A 20,176-nucleotide genomic window follows, 5' to 3' on the forward strand; every position below is an offset into this window, starting at 1 on the left:
CCAGTAAAATCTAGAATGGGAAATTAGAAGCCAAGAAAATCCATTACCTTCCCCTTATAGAGCCCATCTCTATCAAGATATACATCTCCAGTACATAATACTACCTTCACTACTGAAGAGATATTATGTTATGTTATGAGGAAGGCTATGATTTTAGAGATGATGTACAATATAACAAGTGGGTGAAATGTATCATCCTCAAGTACACCACAGCCTTTATCACCACATGTTTGGGGAGCGTTTTTTCCTTTTTTCTTGTTCATGTTCACCTGATACTTCTAGTACCTGAAGTAGAAAAATGTCATGGATCTCAAAGTTGTTGGCGCAACTTACACCTCATCACCACTCTTTCCAAAGTTTTAAATGAAAATGCCAAATACAAAACTTCCAAGAAGCAAAGACATCTGCTCGTGTTTTTGACAAGCAACAAAAATCATAAGATGCTTGAAGAAAAAAAGGAAGTTTTGGAAGAATAGGAAAAGAAAAAAAGTGCCCTAAAAGAAGAAATAGGAAGGAAAAAAGAAGCTGAACTTAAGAGACTTAAAGAGAAAGATCAAAAAATAATTGCATTAATATAATGAATACTTAATCAATTAACACTCTTTGTATTTGCTACATGTAGAGGAATCATATGGCAATTGAAGAAAAAGAAAACAAAATTAGAAGAAATGAGAAAGAAGGAGAGAAAAAGGAGAGAACGAAGTATATATAAAATTATGGACACTACAACTTTCACATTCTTATTTGATTAGATCAAGCTAGGATTGCTCAGTTTAAAAAAAATGAATGACTCAGTGTTAATTTTGATTCTTCAATATTATTATAGAAAGTACTTGCTCTAAAAAGTCCTCTACTGGTTCAGCCTCTATTGGCAGTTCTCAATCTACATCAAACAATCCCACTGAAGGTAGTAGCTTTACATAATTTTCTTAAGTCTAGCACCTTTCTAACCAGTATCAATGAAGGTTTCTTATATTATGCTGTAATTAGGTTGCTTATTGTTTACAATACCTGAAGAAATAGAGGACAGTTTAAATGAAGGTATAGTCACTATAGTGTTAATTTATTGAATTAGTATACATACCACATGAAGCAGGTGCTGCAGGTATCTCCAGTCTCCAATAGGGTGAGTTTGTCTGTGTACTTTTAATTATTCTTATAATAATCTAGCCTCTAGCATTTAATCTCAGACACATTCTCGGTCTCAAAGACAACCACTGTCAAGTCTCAATAGTCAGTTTGTCTGTTATCTTCTATATTATTCATTGTTAAATAATCTAGCCTCTAGTACTCGTCTCCTTACAGGTTCTCAGTCTCAAAAGGCAACCACTGTCAAAACTCCAATAGGTCAGTTTGTCTGTTATCTTCTATGTTATTCATTGGTATAATAATCTAGCCTCTAGTACTCAATATTAGACGCATTCTCGTCTCAAAAGGCAACCACTGTCAAGCCTCCACTAGGCCAGTTTGTCTGTTGGCTTCTATTTCTTAATATTATAACAATCTAGCCTCTCAGTATCAGTCTCTGAGATTGTTCTCAGTCTCAAGTCAGGCAACTATGCACTGTCAAGTCTCCAATAGGCAATCAATTTATTGTGACAATGCAAATTGCTCAATTGGCTGTGGCATTTTGAATGTGGCTAATCTTAAGAGAAAACCAAGAGGGACTTGGTGTTGGTTGTCCTAAATGTGATAGATGGACCAAACTCTTAATGTCATTTAATGAAACTTTAATTGAGCACCTCAAAAAACTGAGTACATTATTTCAATATATGTTTGCATAATGTAACACCCCTGTCAGGTGGCATTGAACCCTTTAACCACCTTTGCGTATTATAATGTACATGACCTACTACCTCAAGTGTTAGTGAATATCTTATAGCCCCACCCATCCATCGCTGATTTCCTGAACAATGATTTGTTTCAGGTTGTTAAGCTTAATTGTATGACTGTTAGCTTGTTCTATCATACTTTTTTTGTTGGGATAGCTGAGAATGAGTCATGGCTTTTGGCTGTAAACACTATATCTTTAATATGAGATACTATAAATAATCAATCAATAAAAAATGGATAAAACAAAAAAAAAAAATTACCTATTGAGAAGAAGACTTTTAGTAATTTAACATGATTCAAATTGGAAAATAATAAACCTCTGCTGTTTTATAAAACAACAGCTGCTTGTTAATAGGGTCAAACTCCGTGGTACAAAAACCACTATAACATATCTCCTATTGTCACACTTCTAGTGAATACCTTAACAAGGTTGAGCTTAAGTAATTATGACACTCCTCTCACCAATATCTCTTTAACGAAACGAAAAAATCCCTTATCAAGGGTCTGAGTCAAGTGTTTGTAAAATGAGGTTGGTAAAACAAAATATAATATTCCTTCCTCTGTAGCTTTATTAATACAGATGGAGGATAATGAGAGATGAATGTCCTGTCTAACAATATAAAAGCAATGGACGAAGGTGGTGGAGTACTGAAACAGAAAATGATTGCCTTAACCACATATCTAACGTTCACCATCAACCCAGTACTCTCTGACAAGCCATACCTTGACCCTGGCATCTCTCCTACAGTCACTTCAGCCTTTAATGGCTTGTCGGTCAAACACTATCATAGGTGGCAATGACATAGTAGTAATGGGGACATTAGTTGTTGTTTGGCTATGAGCAATGCAGCCCTTTTCGAGCAGATTGATGTGCTGGGTCTTAGTGGCATACCAGTTTCATCATAGTTAATATTTTTGGCAAAGGTTTACTGGACAAGTCATTTTGATCAATGTTTCTTCAAGAATATCCAACAAATAATTGATCAAGTGCTTCATGTGATGGTACACACGGATCCACATGGTAAAGTTGTTCAGGATTTCTAAGAGACACAATGATGAGTCCCACCAACCACTTTGTAAACAGTAACATTTATATATGCCTTTTTGGTGGAACAACACTTTGAATGAGGGCTAAAATGACCAAAAACAGTAGGAGTAGTTGAATAGATGTAAAATTGTGTTGACTTCGTACTGTAAGTGAAATAGGGAGGACCTCTAACAACACAACTGAGCCAAGACTATCTTGACATTTCACTCAGCATGTGCCAACTCGTGTTTAAATACGGACGAATAATACATGCCACGCCTCCTACTTTTGGATCACGGGAACACTGCCAAAACCATACTAAATTTAAAGTTTGTAGGATATTCTGTAGTCGGATCTTTAGGGTAGTAGACATTTGTTTTACGTATTAGTTTCCAACGGTTCGTTTTCATGCTTCAATGAAAGAGCCAAGTGTACGGACAATAGAAAAAAAATCGTTTTTATCTGAACTTAGGACGGGTCCGAAATTCTTCGTGTTTATGATCGTTGTGCTAAGAGTAAAGTTTGAAACGGCGGCTCTCCACATCTATGTGTTTACCTATCTATGACTACATTTTTATATACCAGTTTCCATACTTTTTTCTTTTCTAATGAAGAGGGAAGACGTCCGAATAACTGGTGTCCGAATATCACATAGTTTTACTCTATTGTATTTAATAGGAAAGGAAATACCTCACCCTTACAATCCATGCATAACATACACTTTTTAAGGAAGGGTTCTTTCAACTTCAACTGGGACAGAGTTTTAGTAAGATAACCATATATGGAACTAATTTTATAAGGGGAAATCCATGTTATAGATGCTTAATTGTACAGTGTTATCAACAATTTGTCATTAGTTTAGAAAACTAAATAAAACTAATTATATGAGGAACCGTTATGTGTGTATGTAATTTTCTACATGAGATCTGTTTATTCATCCACTAAATAACTAATGAGAGTGACATGAAATCTGAAATAACTTTTTACAACCCATCCATAGCTAATATGTGTACTTAAAGAGCAAAAAGCAAGTGAAAACAAACGGTGTTCTTTACAAACTCAAGTAACTGCTAGTCAAAAAGAAAAAAAATACTAGCTTATCCATTTGGTTTTAAGGTTATCAGTATATACTAGATAGATAATGTCTGAGGCTTCTGAGTTTGTTAGGTTAACAACACCCAATATATTTCTTCCAATATTGTGAGTGTCATCCTAATCATTTTCTTGTAGTTAGGTTGATTCAACTTTTTTGAAATTAGGGTGCTTACAAACTAGAATTATATACCTCTTAATAAATGGTGGTATCTGGTAGTACCAGTACAACCTACTAATTTTACACTCTATTTTCAGTGCCTTATTGAGATATGACAATGTATTAAAAAATAATAAAAGATATAAACAATACACTCACTCCATTATAGTAACTGCTGCTGTCAACATAAACAAATCACAAATACTGCAATACATGTTAACCATAAACATGATTATGAAAGCACCTGGTTATGACTTAATATAAGAACTCTGTTACACAGACTAACTTTAGCGTTTTAATCAACAAGGAGGCATGGAATGAAATAGGGTAGGCGGGAGGTACACTGAAGAAGTTGAAAGGTTACTTGTCTTCCGTTTGTGTTGTACGTGATATGTACTAAGAACAAGCAGTAGTTTGATAATAATAACACATCAAAAAGCAATAAATAAAGGCCATATCATCACAAGTGTAATAGTTTATCTTCAACAAAACAACAATCCTTCATACTTTGTTTCATTCTTCTCAAAATATCTATCCAAAGAAGCTATACTAACAGTACACGCTACAAAACACACACGCCTACAGCATATATTACTAAAACATTTCATTCCATTCCTGTGATGGCTGAAAAATGTGCAATAAGTAAGTACATTAAGTTCTCACAGAAACTGACTGTCACTATATATGTTAAAATTACTAGAACGTTTTTGTACAAAAGACATACCAAAATACAATTGCAAATATATTTGACAAAAGCTGCCTCACATGTAAAATATGAACAGTCGATAGAGTATTATAGTTTTCTGAAGATATATCTACTTTATGTCAGCAAAACAAGAAGTTATTTGAAAGCATATATTTTAATTTAGCATCTTTGGATTTAGGATATTACGGTACTTGCCCCTAGTGTAGTTTTATGATGGTTATCGTATGCGCTTTACTTATCTTGGCCGCATTGTGTCTTTCTTCCTTCGGTAGGATGGCCACAAGATTGCATTAGTTCTCTTGTTAGAGTCTTGAGAATTCCTATTACTTTCAATAATAATAACATACGAAGTCGTACTAAGGCTTTTATTCCAGCTAATGTGTTTTCCTGCATTGTGGGTTAGAAGTGAAGTATTACTTGAACAATGACCGATGACAATGAAACCAGTGTTATTGTAAGCATCCTGTAGAGATCCGCACTGCTAAAAGTCTACACAGAGAGGACTATGTCTTCTCTGGGTCTCACTCCATGTGTATTTATACATCCTAGACTCTTGGAAGGTATTTCATTGCGTTTGTAACAATCGAGAATCATGTTGTGCATCTGATCATCAAGACTTTTGTGACAATCTAACAACTAATGAGATTCTTGGCCTGTTAAATGAGGCTACTATATGGTAAGCTATGAGTAGGTAGTATTAAATCAGCACTTATATAAAACTGTACAAGTGTTAACATTTTTGTACATATATAGATAAAGTATATCACCATAAAAATAGTTATTTTAACAAATAAGTTGTTCTTTGAGATTCACTGGTACCAAACTATAAGTGTGTCCTCATTGTACTTAATCAAGGGTATAGACAATTTTTAGGACCGACAGACTAAAAAAATGGGAACCAAAGAAACGACTTTATGTAACAACAAGTATTAATGAATATATAATTAAAATATTTAATAGGGTCTTTTCACACCTTTATTATTACCCCTTATATATATATAGCATTGACACTCAAGTGGTTGACAGTCAACTATCTAATTATTTCCTTCTTTTATGTTTCTTTATATATCTACTTGGCACGTAATATATTTATATATCATCTTTCTTTAAATTGGATGATTATCGATATTTATAATTAAGACCCCCCTCTCCCCTACGGTACACCTTGAATGATTGTTATTTAACCATATAGGAGATATGCAAATTATCATTATATAGCGAATTTGGGTATCAAACACAGTGTGTAAACATCATGATCCTCCTCTAATATTTCATTGATCTATTGCATTATTTTGTAACAAAATTAAATGTCATTTTATTTCCATGCCCCATATTTATACAACTTTAATATTTTTTAAACACTGACAGATAAGCAATAAGTAACGTTGTATCATTATTTTATAACTACCTCAAATCATATACAATTCAAAGAGAAGCTCAACTCTTTATGATGGAAATAGATCCTGTTCTGCAGGGGGTACACTTCTTATAAAACCAACAGATTTAATGAAGATTTTTACTGTTTTTGGAAGAGAAGAACCTATCAACTTCGTTATGTGTATGAAAAGGTTGTGCAAATACTGTTAGTGGTTATAGTTTTGTCATGGTAACTATGCACCAATTATATTTGGAAAACACGTAAACATTTACAAAGGACAATCAAACAAGGGTCTCATGCATTCTGCCAGAGATTTCGATTCAAGAGCATTATGTGGGCCACAGTTACAAACTATTTTAATATTGGTGATCATCATAAGGGTTTTGATTGCATCATATTTATTACCTTTGGTTTTAATGTGGGAGTGACAGGAATGAATATTGTATATGACCTAATTTTTTACCCAGGACTTGTTCTTGTAGTGACAATTAACTTTATAATTGCTATTATCATCACCCTAATAGATATAAACATAATGAACTGATTGAATTGCCAAACTGCTTTTTTTCAAGGAAAACAGTTATTGTTGTTTTTTTCCAGTTCCTTTTTGTTATGACGGAAACTTCTTAACAATGTTAGTATTCAGTTTCCATGGTTGTGTATTATACTAGCAGTGTTAGCTTAATCCAGTTCAAGTTTTTTGCTACTATGGTCTTGTCAAATTATGGATCATCCTGTTTTTTCTCTTTAATTGCACATATATCTATGAGAAGGGTGAAAGGAATTGTGCAAGGTAGTGATTACATTCGAAATTATTTTAAGGATTGTGCTATGCATCATTTTTATTACGTTTTTAGCTATGTTTGGCACAATATATATTAATGTTATACTTTTTGCTGGAACAGAACACAGTGGAGTAGTTAGTTCATTGGGTCAAATATTTCCAGCTATTTTACTCACATTTATGGGTTGGTTAGTAAAAAAACAATATGATAATTTTTGTAGGAAAAAGGTGCCTATCTGGGATCAAACCTTTAAGAAAAAAAGTGATATAGTGGACACCAACTCAGATGCATTAAAGAAGACAGTAGATGTGACATGCACATGTCATTATATTTATATATCATTCTTCATTATATAATACATATCTATAAATTAATTGTACCAATACATATATGATTCTTTATCTTTGTCTATTGTATTTTAACACTTTTCCTTTTTAATTGGTGACTTAGTCTGATCTTTGAATTATGTTTTTTTCTATGTATATCATTGCAAAATAGTGGTGCATCTTTTTAATCTATTCAATTTGTTAATTCAGATCATGTCACTTATTAGTTATGTATGGTGGTAAATAAGATAAACTCAAACAGATCTACAATGTACATACACAAACGTAATGGCTTCCTGATGTATATTATTTCATGTAGTTGTCTAGACTAATGACTCTAATGTGTTTATAACACTGGTACAAGTTAGCATCCTCCTAATGAATTCAATCCAAATAATCATGATTATTTACTAGTACATTATGTGTATAAGCATTACTTGACTTAGTAAGTAATGCATATAACTAGTTATCTAGATTTGCTGCATCATGTTTTCCAAAACTCTTCAATTCAAAATGGAAACGTATTTGTTCATGTGCACTTTGCTATGACAGCAGAACCTAGTATATATAATTCGTCAGTATGAAACATACATCACTTGGACCCCATCATGGAGTCATCCTGATACATAAACGTCTCAAATTATTATCCATTCAAGTTATTTACCCATTAAGAGAACTTAACCATTATATAAATCTAAGTACTTTCAATTCGTGATAAGAACCGCTACTGTGGCAGTAATAGGAAAATTATTTATTATGGCCAACTTGGCTTGGCAGGATTTTATTAATCGATAGAAGAAGTGGGCCAATAACATGTGGACCAACAAAAAATAAATGTTTTCTTACTGATGACAAGAATCGTTATTCGAATAAGCAGTGCTGTAGTTTTTTCATATGTGGAACCTAATTTATTTAAAAAAGTCTAATTTCTGCTAGTAGTATACAGTCGACCAAACTCGACCAAGGGGATTTTTTCTTCACTCAAGAGGCACCACCACGTAATATATGAATATCGTCCAATTTATTCCCTATTCCAGATCTCTATTTAACTGACAATGACATACCAGTTTAGTTCAGAGATAAGCAAAGTTATGCCTACATAGTTCCTGGAAAGTTTAAAGGTGGTTATGATCCTAACAGAAATTATCTTGCAAACAGAACTAAAACAGCATTTGCTTTTATAGTAATTGTAAACGTCCTCGTTTACGTGCAGCAAGAAAATTAAAGAAATATATTGATTTGATATCTATGGTAAATGTGAAAAGCGGTGTCAAAACCAAACGCTTATCTTTGTTACCAAAATACAAGTTTTATTTGGCTTTTTGAGAAATGCTGTATGGTGAAGACTATATTACAGAAAAAACATACAGAAATGCCATCAATAATGATATAGTTCCAGTAATAATATCAGGGACAAACCTATCAAATCCTGCTGTGGTCCCTCCCAATTCTTTCATTAATGGACTTGATTTTAAGAGAGCTGTTGATCTCGGCTGATTACCTCCCAAAAAAATTGGTAGTGATCCTCAACTTTATAATAAATTCTTTAAATGGGAGAGATGAGTGGTCTATAATAGATGGTGGTACCTACGTATATACCTTGTGATGTGTGTAACAAAAACTGTATGAACCTAATCCAATGTAATAAAGATATGATGACATTGAACAATGGTCTAGTGTCCAATATGGACTGTAAACAATATCCAAAATGGAATAAGTGAGACAAAGAACATTGTTTCTTTTACATGACAGTTTAAGTAAATGCAATCTTATATTCAATTCTATACATATCTTATATAGTTACTTTAATCACTGGTTTAGAAGTTATATTTGACATGTCTTGTATCCACTTGATAGATATACGAAAGTCTTGTGGATATTCTTTACATTATCGTCTTATTATAATAAAAGACAATAGCTGGAATGACAATTCACTAGCTTGGTATATACTAGAAAATTAATACTTTAATGACAATTCTTACCAGTACATATGTATACTGCAATTATCAAATATAAGGAATTATGTAGTTTAATAGTGTCTTTTCATTAGCTGGTATATAAGGTGTGATGTAGTCCAGTTATATATAGTGGAGCTAATTATTAGATCATCTTTCAATCACTTCAATTTAAAAAGATATCGCTATAATAGTAAATATTATGTTGAGATCACAAATTCCATACACACAAATATATTTGTATTTTTAAAATCATTTTTGATTTCAGTTTATAACTTCATGCATTCAATGTAAGTATAGAAACAGAACTGAATACCATGAGCCTGCAATAAAAGATTTATGTGGAAAAATAAGTATACAAACCTAGTGATCAGGGATCTAAATATATTTGGGTGGAACCATTATTATACAAGAATGAAAACGACCATTGTATGTGCTGCATACATCGTGCTGACATCACATATGTATACAATGAAAAGCAACTGTAGTGTCTGATGTTTAAACAGTAACATATCAGTAATAAGTTCAAAGGAAGTTCCTCAACTAGCACATTTACTTGTTAGTCTTTGAAGGTTTGGTTAAAATAGCTGACTCATAATAAAAGTTCTTTCCCCTTTCCTCACATTAAATCTGAGGTTTATAGCGAAATGAAACAGTAAACCTAAATGAGTGGTACATCATACCAGGGAGTATAGCCTTTTTTAGCTCAGCAATAGACATGAACTCAAACCGCTGGCACTGCTTAGGCTGAACATTAAATTATGAGTGGAGCAGTTTGCCAGCACCTATACGGATCACTACGGTCGCAATGTTTGAGTGAAGTAACGAGGCCAACTCATACTGAACATTAACTACTTATTGACTTCAGGACACACTCACTCCATCACTTATAAAAATGAGTATGAAATTAATATATATTGCAGGCCTGCATTTGAACGTAATTTTTCAGAGTTGGAAGCATATCAAAAAGTAATCTTAAGTGATTCTTATCTTGGGAATAAAAAATTCGTCTTTATCCATAAAGCTAGGTACTTTCACACGATGACAAATTACGTAAAACATTCATTTCATAGTCCAACTTGACCCCAGGTTTCTGTAAATCCATATAACACAGGGTGGTTTCAAATTCAAGTCTAGTATCTCCACCTAAACCTTCATTGATGTAATGGTTTTTCTAATAATTGTAGGAAGATTCAGTAACATTCTGAAAATAAATAGTAATGATTTCTGCACCAGTACTAAGTGAAGTTCTATCCCCATGTAACAATATTTGTGAGGCCTTAATATCATAGAGAGGTGATGTAAACACACACCAATGTATAAGTCCTCTTTGGATTATCTCCTTGGATTGTATGGTTTTGTCAAGTTATTGCACTGGCTATTGTTGAAATTCTAACTCCCTTGGTTTCTCTGCCATATAACTTAGATTTTGTTCTAAAGATATATGACACCCAATACTGGCTAAAGTTTAATTCCGAAGTCCCACCATTTTCTGATAGCTTACTTGAAGACAAATGTTGGGGTTTCGTGGTAAATTAATCTGGCATATAGTTCAGGTAATTTGATTCTTGAATTTCCTGTCATGCATATGATAAAAACAATGCCTATGTTAGATTTATCAGTTACATCATAGTAAGCAAGCTTTTCTATCTATAAATGAAAGAAAATGACACAACCAAACATAAACATAAAATAGTAGTCTTAATGATAGTCACACTATGCCATATTTTTGCATTAAAACTGTCATTATCTCTTTGAAAAGTTTCATATTACTACAAGCATGGAAAAACCAGACTGAGTTTCTGTCAAAAGGGTACATTTTCTTAATACATCAAAAACAGCCTGAGCTCAAGACAGGCTAAACATATAAGCTATATAATTGCTGATTCAATAGGAAGAAACCAATAGAGATTAAATTGAAACAGTTAGAGTCAGTGGCTTTAAATTTCTTTCTAATGTCCATCCCCTACAACTAGAATTTGTTTTACCAAAAGTATCTGTTCCTTTAACCCATAATTGTCAAGGGGGAGTTAGGATGGGCAAAAGATTTGATAGTAGTTGGACCTCATATAAATAGCAAAAAAATGTCATGGTACGAATATATTAATTAAGATTGTCCTTATGAATTTATTATAAATAAGTCTATTTATTATATAACATGCAACGAGTTTTACTACAATTTGGTATGTATGGTACAAAGGAGATGAAATCTACTTTCAAATTATCATAATAAATAACAAAGGCTTATATTTAGGAGGCAGCATTAATTTATGCATAATGGTTGTAAACTTTGGCACTATTTAATGTTTTAATTTTGCAAGTGTTTGAAAAAAATTCACTAACTTATGTCTATATTTTCATATTATTTAGGTCGTTTTAAATTTTTCAACTTTAATCCCAAAACATTAGTTTGAAAAACAACCCATTTTATATAATAATATTGTCTTTGGAAATTTATTAGAAATAATATATTGATTTCTACATGCAAACTAGATTTTACTACAATTTGCGGATGTATGAAAAGGAGAGTTTTTCAAGATTATCTAAGAAATAACAAAGGATATATTTCTGGAATGGACATTTGGAAATTCCTTAATTGGAACAATTATTCTCTAATTTTAAGAAAAGCCTTTTTAATTTTGGGAATTGAAATTTTATTAAACAAGTGGCTTTTCCTTTGGTTCCCTTTGTACCTTATTATTTGTAATTATATTTTCCTTTCCCTTGGGTTCTTAATTTAAGGGTCCTGGAAAGATTTTTTTTTTTTTTAAATTCCCCTTAATATTTCATTTTTGTTCCCTTCCTGGATTTAAATTTTTGTACTAACCTTTGTTACCCAAGGGTTAAATTTTACCCTTTCTTTTAAAATTGTATTATTAAAATATTCATTAAAATTTGTGTTTTATGGGATTTGGGCCCGTTGGTACGGGAATCCCTAACTCCTTTACCCGGTTAATCCCCCTTGTATTTAAACCAATTTTTAATCCCTTTGGGGTTTTTTTATATTTGAAAACAAATTTTTGTGGGAAAACCCCTTTTTTTTTTTTTCTTTTATTTTCCTTTCCTTGTAACAATTTATTTCAACCCAAGTTTTTTCATTTCATTAGCTTCCCTTTCCGCCTTTCTTCCCCATTCTTTTCCCTTTTACCCTTCCCCTTCCTTTTTGCTTTACTTCCCCCCAATACCCAAAAAGGAACATGTCCTTTTCCTGTAAACCTCCCATAATGAGAACCCCAAATTTTTTTCCAAGTTGGTAATAAGTTTTAATTGCTTCCCCTGAAAGTTTTTGTTAAACCCCCCCCAATGCCCGTTACGAAATGTATGACCCAAACGTTTCATTTCCCATTTAAACCCAAAAAACCCTTTCAGTCCAAACCCAATTTACTTTTTCCCTATCCCCCCCACAACCCTGCCTAACGAAAAGCCAAGCCCCCAATTTCCCTTCTTGTGAAATTTACCCCTTCTTAGAAGTTATGGTGTGGGCCCTTTGTAATGCTTTTTATCTCTTTGCCATAATTTTAATTGGTTTTGGTTCTTGGCCCCTTGACAAAGTAGTTCCAAATAATGGTCTAAACTGACCATTCCTTCAAATTGGGGAAATTAGGGACCAATTCGGCTTAGACCATTCGGGTTAGACCAATTTTGGGGATTAAAATTCCCTGGGAATTGACCTTTTATGGACCAACATATTTTAAATTTTAAACCATTGAACAATCTAGAAACTTTTTTTAACCAAATGGATTCCCTTTCTGATAATGCCCAGCAAACAACTGATAAACCCCAACAAACAAACAATAGGGTTCGGCAACCAGTAAGTTTTTCCACAACTTAATTATTAGTTTTATAATGGAGTTGTTCAAAAAATAAAAATAAGACTTATTACAATCATAATGATCTCACCTTCCTAAACCTCGGCTTAAATAAAATACGGAGACCACCCCAAAAATATTACCAACAATTCTACACACGTTTATGAAAGCTTTTTTTCCTAAATCGGACTAACTAGAATCCTGTCCTAACTATTCTTATTCTCACCCCAGACGGCCAAGCCTCTCTGAGTGGAAGTTGGGGATTGAGACTAAGACTTGTGGTAATTAATAAATAAATTTTAATTCCTCCAAAGTACGGTTTAAATTAAAGCATCTAGACCCTGCTATGCTACAGGCTTCTTTTAAATTAACGCAGGTTAACCTGATTTGGATTTGGCATTTTTTAAAATGTTTATTTAATTCCATAGTGGACCATGAAAGGATCATTGTTACAGTAAGGAATTTAATGGTATTTTTGTTCTAAAGAACCAAATTTTTAAACTATGTTATTTTGGTTTTGCTTTGTTGTTGTTTGTTAGATCCTTTTAAGGAGCCATATTTTGATGAGTAAAACCCTCCAAACCAGACATTACCGTTCTTATTCTTTTGTAATATAAATTTTTTCCTTCCACAGCTATAATACTTACAAAAAAAACCAAACTAAAAACCCAAAAGTCCAACATTAACTTATAAATTCTTTTTATTATTTATTAAATTTCTTCCAGGTTCTCTCCTTTTATCCAGCCAAAAGGTTTTCCAGAAAATTCATCAAATTATTTCCTTTTCTTTTTAATTAAACTCATTGTGCTTTATTTTTATTTGGCATAATAAAACAGTCTGCGTATGGACTTCAGTTTAAATTTATACTCCTACATTATATTGATTGGTGGTTTGGGGCACCTTAGCAACCGGGGGTTGTTTCCTGTACATCACATGTTGCACGGGTTTTTTTCCTTAAATACATTGGTGAAGAGGTTTGTTGGAAGGTTGTTTCGAGGTTCAATAGAGCTCCGAAATGATTAACATCAGGTGTTATCCCTTTAAATTAAGATCATTAAAAAAATAAACACATCTTAGAATTGTTGAGGGGTTCAATAGCGGATTAGGAAAGACACAATCTTCCTATAGCGGTGTTTTGTCAATTGTTTTATAAAATCAAATTTTCAAAATCTTGGTATCTTACAATAAAAGTACCCCAATTTTTTTCAAGATTGTTTTAAAATTGAAAAAAATTAAACCCGAACCAGTAATATCAAATTGTAGCGAGACTATCACAAACGTAATTAAAGTAACGTTAATATAATTTTGTTCTACTGATATATTACACCCAATACTGACTGGGTACCATGTTACTTCCTACGTCCCACCATTTTTTGAATAGCTCTACTTGACGAACAAAATGTTTGGGATTCACGGTAAATTATCTGTGCATATAGTTTAGGTAATTTGTTCTGAATTTCATATCAGCCTACTGTATAAAACAATGCCTATGTCAGATTTATCAGTTACATCCTCGTAAGCAAGATTTCTAATCTCTATAAATTGAAAGAATGACACAACAAATAACATAAAATATTATGTGTTAATGATAGTCACACTAGGCCCATAATTTTGAATTAAGCCTGTCATTATTCTTTTAAAAGTTTCAATTATCTACAGAATGGTAAACCAGATGAGCTCTGATGTAAAAGTTACATTTTCTTAATACAGCAACAGCCTAAGCTCAGACAGGCTAAACACTGTAAGCTATATAATTAACTGCTTTCATTAGAGAAAACAATAGAGCATTAATTTAGATACACAGTACAAGTATTGGCTTTAAATTTCTAATGTACCATCCACTACAACTAGTTATTTGTTGACACAAAAATATCTGTTCACTTAACCCATAATTGATCAAGGGGAGTAGGATGGTACAAAATGCTTTAGTAGTAATGTTGGTACCTATATAATAGAAGCAGAGATATTAATTATATTGTCTTTGAATGTTATTAAATAAGTTAGTACAATAATATACATGCCAACTAAGTTTTTCTGTAACAATTTGGTATTAGGAGAGATCTAACTTTCAAGATTATCATAATAAATAACAAAGGCTATATTTTAGGAGGCGCAGCATAATTTTGTTCATAGTGGTTGTAAATTTGGCACTATTAAGTTTTAATTTTGCAATTTTTTTGAAAAAATCACATAACTAATGTCTATAATTTTCATATATTTAGGTAGTTTAATATTTTGCAAACTTTTAATCCACAAAACATTATTTTAAAAACAAACCATTTTATAGTATCTTAAATACAATTGGTCTTATGAATTATATACACTTCATTTGTGCAGTTAATTAGCTATTGTTCTAACACATGATATATATCAGGCAGGTCGGTGAGATGGCCAAGGTTTTGACACAACATTTTATATTGTATACACCCCTGTTCTAAATTCTGCACTCATATGAGTCATTAGAGTTGATACCTAAAAAATAATACAAGAAAGCCATTAGTTTTAAAAAACATATTCCCAGATTATTAAAATTTCTGAGAATGACATTGATTCCTTATGGCTCAGAAAAGATTATTGAATTAAGAAACTTTTAATTTGGGATTAATCATAACAGTGCTTCTTTAGAATACACAATGATAAACCTATGGATGTACAATAGATTTGGCTCCCTAGAGGTTCTAATTAGGTCATAGATTTTTTTTATTAAATTCTAATATTAATTTTGTTGATAACTGGACTTTAATTTTGTACTAACCTTTGTACAGTTATCACTTACTAATTGTATATTAATATTAATTAATTTGTAGTTTTATGGGAGTTGGTCTTGTGGTACTGAATCACACTAACTTTACAGGTTGAGGCATTGTATTTTAGCCAAGTTTTAGATGCTTTGGTTTTTTTTAGGTAGTTGTTAAAATCTCATTCTTTAGATGGGTAAACACACTTATACTAGTTTAACATTTTATTATTTCCTTTATCTGTTAACAATTGAGTCAAACAATGTAAATATTCACTTTTACATAGCTCTACAGCCATCATCCTCAGTCTCAAATGTACCAGGAAAATAATAACTTGAGGAACAGTGAAAAAAAAATGACAACTACATATCAAATTGTGAGTACACAAAAAGTAACAGCTGGTCATTGGTACAGTGGAAACATCCCATATGTATAATCCCAGAAATGTCTAACAGGTAATAACCAAGTGATAATGGAAGTGATTGTAATTAGCTATCTTATCTGAAAAGGTATATTTAAAAATCAAATGAAACACACAATGTCTGGTTACAGAAATGTATGAGTCAACGGTTTTCTATTTCCATTAGTAAGATCATCTTTCAGTAATTTTATCTTATCTTTTTTTTGCACTATCTTTCATCTTTAGCTTTGTGTAATCCTCCTGCCTATAGCTGTAGAATAGTGACTTCAGTAGCAATTTCTTCTTTTTGGAAGAGTTTGAGCACTTCATAGAAGTTATGGTGTGTCTCTTGTAATTCTTTTTATCTATTGTGCCATACTTTTAAATGGTTGTTGGTTCTGGAGCCACTGTGAGCAAAGTAGTTCCACATATGGATCTAAACTGACCATTCATTCAAATTAGGGATTAGACCATTCGGGCATTAGACATTCCTGGATTAGACATTTTGGGATTAGAACTTTTGGGATTGACTTGTATGAGCACCATATTTTAAATTTAAAACATGAACAATATAGACTAACTTTAACAATGGATTCTCTGATAATGCCAGCAAACAACTGATAAACACTATTTTTTTTATTATAGGGTTCTGGCAATCAGTCAAGTTTTTCCACACTTAATTATTAGTTATGATAATTGAGTTGTCAAAAAAATAATAAAAATAAGACTTATACAATCATAATGATACTCACCTTCCCTAATAGCTCACTGCTTAAATAAAATACGGAGATCACAAATATTACCATACAAGTTACTACTATCACGTTTATGAAAGCTTTTTTTCCTAAATCGGACTAAACTATGTAATCTGTCTAACTATTGCTTAGTCTCATCCCCAGACTGCCACGCCTCTCTGAGTGTGAAGTCTGGGGATGAGACTAAGACTTGTGGTAAATTAATAAATAAATTTTAGATTCCTACGAAAGTACGGTATAATTACAAGCACTCTAGACACTGCTATGCTACATGGCTTCTTTTAAATTACAGCAGGTTAACTGATGTTGGATTTGGCATTTTTATAAAGATGTTATTTAATTCATAGGTGTACATGAAGCGATCATTGTTACAGTAAGTAATTTAGATGGTATTTGGTAGTCTAAAGACAAAATTGTTAGAATATGTATATTTGGTTTTGCTTTGTTGTTGTTTGTAGATCCTCTTTAAGGAGACCATATTTTTATGAGTAAAACCCTCCAAACCAGACATACCAGTTCTTATTCTTTTGTAATTATATATTTTTCCTTCCACAGCTATAATACTTACAATAAAAACCAAACTAAAAACACAAAATGTCAAATTCAACTTATCTTATAAATTCTTTTATTATTTATTCATAATTTCTTCCCAGGCTTCTCTCCTATTGATCCATGCCAAAATGTTTTCCAGAAAACTTCATCAAATTATCATCCTTCTTTTAATTAACTCATGTGCTTTGATTTTTATCTGTGGACACTAATAAAACAGTCTGCAGTATGACTTCAGTTTTAACTGTATACTCATACATATATTGCCATTTGTGGGGGCAGCCTTAGCAAGAAGTGGGTGTGTTTTCATGTACATCACATGTTAGCACGGGTTTTTTCTTGAAATACATTGGTGAAGAGGTTGTTGGAAGGTGTTTCTGATGTTCAATAGAGCTCTGAAATGATTAACATCAGGTGTTATCTTAAATAAGATCATTAAAAAATAAACACATCTTAGATATGTTGATGGAGTTGCATAGCGATTAGAAAGACACAATCAGTCTAGTAGCAGTGTTAGTCTTGTCAATTGTTTTCTATAAAATCAACAGTTTCAAAATCTTGGTATCTATGCAATATAAAGTACCCCAATTTTTTCAAGATGTTTAAAATTGAATAGAAAATGTGAAGACCAGAACCAGTAATATCAAATTGTAGAAAATACAGAAAATTTTTGTCAACCAAGCAAAAGATTATTGTTAAGGCTAAAGGTAATAGCACTTAAGGATGTTGTATGTATCAGAATGATTCTGAGGTAAGCAATGAAATTGAAGAAGCTGCAATGTTTGCGTTCTAAAACGTCAATCAAAAACACACTGATTTTTTATGCTTATCTTCTACACTTCTTCATATCGCTTAAGTCTTTGCTGTTGCTTTTCAGTTAGAAAATACTCGTTATGTGTAGCTTAATAGAACGTAAAATCACTTTGTCCATGAAAATGTCTCAAACTTTCTTCTTTCCTTCAACTTGAACTAACTTAGGAGAGTCCCCACAAAATCAGGTCCATTTCTATACACATAAATAATACAAGCAATAATGATAAGACCCCAAAATATTATGTAAATAATCTGAGAAACTGGATCAGCTAAAAATAGAAAAAGGAGGTAAACACATAATCCAATATGGATAAACCACACAAGTACATTGAAAAATGAAAATTTGCATATACATGATTACCTACATGGTCAGGATATTTACCAAATTTGGTATGGAAGTATTTTAATTATATTAATGACTGTGATAGGTAAATGTGTATGAATTAACAAATAGAGACGATTGAAAAAGTAGTACAGGAAGTAGTGACTGGATAAAAAGTCATGGTGTAGGCACATGATCATAATGTAGACATTTCTTTGTCATCATTTAATCTTTAGGGAATGGATTCTAGCTTGGACACAATTAAAAAGTAGTATATGAAGGCAAATGATATAAATGGAAAGAGATGATACTAGTTGAACAAATACAGAAAAATAAATAGATCTTATCAGTTATTGCTGTAATAATAATGATAATATCTCAAGTAGTATATGAATATGTCCTATGAGAGAGATATGAGATAAAATAATACCAATAGATGAACAATTTTGAATGAATAGTAAGAGATAGATAGATAGATACCAGTCCATCCTTGTGTAGTAGAGAGAGTAATACATACTTCATAATTAATATGGTAATGTATTGCTATAGTAAATGGATCTCTTATACAAACTAATACTATTAAGTGTTCTTATTTTATTACATAGACATGATCCATTGATGTGAGATATATTAAGTATAACAACAATATATCACTATATTATCACCAATAATATATCCTATTACAAAACTTTAAGTTATTTTGTAAACTATATTCATTATTTCGTTAGTGCTTGGGTATGTCTTAATGAACATGCATATTATTAGCTTAATATTACTAATGATAAATAAAAAACAGTTATTAAATTACATACAAACACTTGATAAACAAGTTACAACTGTTGACAAAATTTAATATATCATACATAGATAATATATTTGCAGTGTAGATGCTAACATGATTTAATTTTTACTAACATGTCAATATGAGATATGTGAAGAAAGTTTATTATCTTCAAGTTATCTTTTCTTTAACTCTGTCAATGATATTAAACCAAACAAGTAGTCTGAGACAGGATCAAGTAAAGTCAAGAAATAGAAAATAAATCATGGAATAATATGTGTGAGTAATTGTATTAGATATTATGAAATATTGGACACTTATATGAAATATTTAGTTAATATATGTATCTTGTATCTTTAATCCATCTTGTATCTATGCACTCATCCAAAAACCCCGCCCATTCATTTTTCAGTCCATCTAACATGTGTCCATTGGCCCATTATCCATCCATCTGTCTGTCTATCTGTCCATCTATCCATTAATCTATTCATCCATCAATGGATATCCATCAACTGATTCATCTAACCTGCGTTGATAGTTTTATTCCCATTTCCATTACTGTTAATAGTCCAATAGATATAACTTCATCTAAAAGATGTAACAAGGATACTATATCTTCCATAGTTATCCCCATTTCCATTACTGTTAATAGTCCATAGATATAACTCCATCTAAAAGATGTACAAGGATACTATATCTTCCATAGTCAGCCTCACCCTCTAAAGGGAGAGGCTGATTATGTCAACA

Source organism: Gigantopelta aegis, unplaced genomic scaffold, assembly GCF_016097555.1.
Source record: "Gigantopelta aegis isolate Gae_Host unplaced genomic scaffold, Gae_host_genome ctg2901_pilon_pilon, whole genome shotgun sequence".
In the NCBI taxonomy this organism is placed as follows: Eukaryota; Metazoa; Mollusca; class Gastropoda; order Neomphalida; family Peltospiridae; genus Gigantopelta; species Gigantopelta aegis.